We start from the raw sequence: 5,236 nt of genomic DNA, 5'->3' as shown, positions 1-5,236 counted from the left end.
CTGTTGGATTCAAACTGACAAACTTTCAGCTAATGTGCCTCTTACACCATTCTCAAAATATTGCCATCAAGTCAGAGTTGACTCATAACTGTTCCTCCATCAGGCTTCTGAGGCGCTAAATCTTTTTGTTGTTGTTGTTGTCATTTTGGGGTTTTTTTTTTGGAGGCTCTAGGTCTTAAGGGGGGAGATTTCTCATGTTCCTTCCAAGGAGCCACTGGTAGATTTGAACAACTAGATTGAGCACAACTCCCCACCACTCTGCCATCAGAGTTCCCTACCACACCACTATTGTGTGCTGTCAAGTCGGATCTGACTCACAGCTGACCCTTCAGCAGGTTTTCAGAGGCAGTAATTGCACAGGAGGAGATTGTCCGTCCTAAGCCACCTTCACATCTTAGTAAATGTTACCAAATTGCCCTCTAAAATAACAATATGATGCTTCGTGTCTATCATACTCAACTGTATTGACTTTAGTGAGACTTTTCTTTTATGGAAGAGTCCATATAAAGCTGTATTATCATTTATCTGACTTCCCTTTCAAGACCCAAGTGTACATTCTTGTACATGTGTGTCTATTTCTATAGGATAAGTTCTTCGTAGGAGAGTTGAGAGTTCAAATGCAGGTACAGAACTTACCCATGTACTTTCTCACCCTTGTCTGTATCTCTCCACAGCTTCAAAACACTACTACAGTTGTTGGGACATGGCAAATTGCAATAACCAAACAATTACCCAAAAACTTAAAGAGCGTGAAGTAAAGTACAAGTGCTGCCAGAAAGACATGTGTTATACAAATGGTGCTGTGACTTTCCTAGGAAAATCTGTTCTGCTTGTGGTCCCATTACTGGCCATAGCTTGGAATCTCTCTCTCTAAATATAAACCCGGAGCGCTTCTTCTAACAGCCTCATTTTTTTAATATTCCCCATTATGTTGCCATTGCACTTCAAAGGTTTCTGTTTTCCCAAGCAGGTGGGGTTGGGAAGAATTTAGTGAACTTGAGCAATTTGACTAAGAGAGAAGACACTGAGAGACTTTGAAGACCAGTCCTGGTGAGAGGGGAGGCCCCATCTAGTGGAAGACGTTTATGCACAGGCCATGTGAGGGTCTAGGTGATGTGCTTCATCCTCTGTCTGCTCTTTTATGGACTAGCTTTGCAGAGTCCACGTAGAGGGGTTCTCAGCCTGCCTTGGTTGTTTCCTTTGCTTCCTTGGATGTAGATAAATAGTAATGGTCAGTATTTTAGTGTCTTCCTCAGATGGCCCCTGTACTGCCTTCTAGAACTGGTAATGGTCGAGATGGTGGATCCTCAGACAAGATGATAGACTCTTAATGCAGATACTGGAATAACTGTGTATTTCAACCAGGAGAGGAGGAGGGTAAGCTTTCTAGATGACAGGATATAGCAACACCAGGTTTGACCTCAGCAAGGTACCAGTCACTGAAACATGAGTGGCTGCAAACTTTGTCCCTAAGTGCTTGTGGGCTTTACCATTTTTCACTAGTAAAACTTACAGTATAAGTTAAGAATGTGTTAAAGCTATTTTTCTCCTCATTTTATAATCTCCAGTATGAGCTATGATTAGTATTGCTCCAGTTAAAGAATAAACATTTTGTGCTGTATGTATCACATGTTAAGGGACTTCAGGTAGTCTAGAGGTAAGGAGTTGTGCTGCCAACTCAAGGGCATGTGGTTTGAATCCACTAACTGCTCCTTGGGATAAAGATGGGCAGTCTCCTCCCATGAGATTTGCAGCCTCTGAAAACCTATTGGAGTGTCAGCTATGAGTCGATTCCAACTTAAAAGCACGTAACAACAAGAACATGTTGAGTGTGACTGGTTGGAAGACTATGTATATATATAATATAAGGTTTTGTCATCTGTGGTGGTAGTTTATTGATGAGTCTTCCTCCAATCCTGATGCCACTTTCCTCTTCATATGGTAGCTTCTAGCATTGTTTAGCATACAGATTGTATAGGTATGGAGAAAGGATACAACCCTAATATATACCTTTTCTGATTTTAAACCCTACAGTGTTTAAAACTTTGTTCTGTTCAAAATTGTGCTTCTGGATCAATATTGTGGTCTCACGTGAACACCCTATATGTTCTAGAACCCTCAGTCTTCTTCTTTAGTGTTACCTAAAATGCATTGTGATCTGCACAGCTGAATACCTTTGCATCATCAATAAAACACAAGTAAACATTTTTTCCTAATAATCTCTGTTCTGAGCAAAGATCCATTTGACTTCAGTAATGATATCCCTCATTCTACAGCATATTTAAAACTAGCTTGAATCTTTGGCAACTCTCTTGTGTTGCTCCAGCATTTTAAAATAATTTTCATTAAGATTTCATTCATGTGGAATATTACTGCTACTGGTTGACAATGTTCACATTCTGTTGAAGCACTTTTTTTTTTAATATGAATTCCTTCCAGTTAGTTGACTAGAAAAAAGATAAAAAAATCCCAATATGGATGTTGAGTTATTATTGGGAGCATCCTGATGTTGTTATTTTTATGTGTCACCGAGTCATTGATGATTCATAGTGACCCTATGAACAAAAGACCTCAACAATTGTATAACTTTCATCTTTTCTCCAAGTTCATAGAGTTTCCAGAGGCAAGCTATTTTGGAAGTGGATGCCACTTCTACTTGCTTCCAAGCTCGTTTTAATTGGGCAACTCCACCAAACACTGTCCACCATGGGTAACCATTATTGCGTTTGACACATCAGTGTCACAGTGTTTAGATCACAGCAACCATGAGTTAGTACCTCAGTACAGCAAATAGACCAGTGCTATACCACTTAGGAGAATGTTTGACTAAAACCAATTAAAACCAGGTCTGAGGGCCACAGAATAAAATCATCCATCTTTGACTTGGTAGCATAACTTTCTATCCACCAGGCCGACAGAGCTCTATGTTGTTGTTGGTGTTAAATGCCATCGAATCATAGACGACTCATAGAGACCCTATGAACAAAAGACCTGAACAATTGTATAACTTTCATCATTTCTCTAAATTCATAGTTTCCAAAGGCAAGCTATTTCAGATGTGGATGCCACTCCTGCTTCCAAGTTTGTTTTAATCGGGGAGCTCCACCAAACACTGTCCACCATGGGTACCTATTCTCACTTTGATAAATGGAGAAAAGATTGACGTTGGCAAGGATTTCATTTTTCTTGAATCTAGAATCAAAGCAGCCATTGAGAAATTAGAAAACATGTTGCATCAAGTAAATCTGCTGTCAAGTGCATCTTTAAAGTGCTAACAAGCAAGGATATCCATTTAGACTAAGGTGTGCCTAACTCAAGCTATAATCTTTTTCATTACTTCGTATTTATGTGAAAAGTGAGCAGTGAATAAAGAAGACATTGATACCTTTGCATTGTGGTGTGGGTGAAGAACACTAAATATACCATAAACTGCTGAAAGACAAAATCTACCCAGGAAGACGTGTAACTGGGATACTCTTTAGAGGCAGCGATGATGAAACTCTATAAGGAATATTGACATGATCACACGTGTTGAGGATTTCTTGGAACCTCTCTAAAAAAAATTTACACCCCTTTCACAAAGGTGGAGATGTACCTTTTTCCTGTGGGAACTTAGGAATAATCCTCAAGATCTGCTACGTTTAGAAATATTTGTGTTCTTGGTATCTTTGCTATATTTGACAAGATAGCCTGAATTTTATAAATGCAAACAGAATTAAAAAGAAAACTTTTTTCTATAATATGTATGAGAAGCTGAAAGATCTTTCTGGAAATGAAGTCTAATCAAACGGGTATGAGTATGGTTATTGGGCCAAAAAGAGAAAAAGGTTAACATTGCCTTGGAGTTGTAACCGTCTCACAGCTGATCCTCTGTTGGGCTTCTGAAGTTGTAAATATCAAGGGAGATGAGTGCCCATCTTTGTCCCACAGAGTGCCACAGAGGTGCAGCCTTTGGGTTAGCGGTGCAACTCTGCAGATTAAGCCACCAGAGCCTCCTAATAGCGTAAGCAGTACAGTCCATGTTAAAAATTTAAAGAAAAGGTTGGGGCAGTACCAGTCCTCGAATGCTGTCGCCTCAATATCAACAAATGGAGACTGCCTCATTAAAGCTGCGTGTTAGCTTGGCACGCTCTGGTCTTACAGCTTGCTGGTCTTACTGCTTTTCTTTTACATCTTCTATAATTATTAATACTAGATGTGACTCTGCCCTCCTATTTTCTCTAGTAAGAAAGAACCATGTCCGCAGCCAGTAGCTGAAGAACACGACTATTTTATATAGGAGTTTTTGGTTCTAAGGCATGACAACAAACTGACTCCTTTAAGCAGAGGTGGATTTTGGAGACAGTTTTAAACAGACTCCCCAAAAGTCAGGAGTTGAGCAGTTTCAGGAGTCTCTGCTGAAGTTAAATTCTAAGGATAGGCAGTCTGATTGGCCTGTCTTACATCAGAATGCACCCCCTTATTAGCCAGGATTTTTTGAGGGAAAGGTATTTCCCTAATGTTCAATCTCAGTGCTGCTAACCTGGAGATGAGAGAGAGATTTTGCAGTCAGAATAAGCAGAAGTCATAGAAATTACTTGATACTTTGAGGTTTCTGACTGCAATACATTGCTTTTGCTCCTAAACTTTAAAAAATGTTTACTAACATTTTAAGTGCATAGGAGCACATCTATCAAGTCAGACAATGAGTAAGAACTGGACTAAATTTTTTAGACCTTTTTTAAAAAAGAGTAGGTTTTATGAAGGGAGACAGGAATGCCTTCACCCCTAGGTCTAGATCAGCACAATAGTTAATTCAGGTGAATAATAAAGGAGAGACAGTTTCATTTTGAGCTTCCCAGAATAACTGGATCTTTGAATTGTGGCACAAACCCTGTCCAGTTACAGTGAGCTGCCTGCCAGAAAGAGATCAGAGGCCACAGTGATGGTGACCTCGCTCCTGGGGCCTGGGGTAACTGAATTGTTGAGAAGCTGTTGGGGGGAACCATGATGAGCCTGGGTACTGGCCTGATACGTTGCTCTGATTGCACACAGGACAGCATGCTAACCTCTATATTGCTCCGGTTTCTCAGTTGGAAAATGGGGATAACATTACCATTAGGTGCTATGGAATCCACAACGATGTATAGTGACCCTGTGAACAACAGATCTAAACCTGCTCTATCCTCGTGATCTCTGACAAACCGAACCCATTGTTGCAGCCATGTGTCATTCCATCCCTTTGACGGTTGTCCTC

This window comes from Elephantulus edwardii, unplaced genomic scaffold (genome assembly GCF_000299155.1).
Source record: "Elephantulus edwardii isolate Elephantulus edwardi_28Jun2011 unplaced genomic scaffold, EleEdw1.0 scaffold00029, whole genome shotgun sequence".
NCBI lineage: Eukaryota > Metazoa > Chordata > Mammalia > Macroscelidea > Macroscelididae > Elephantulus > Elephantulus edwardii.
Note: the sequence above shows the minus strand (reverse complement) of the source record.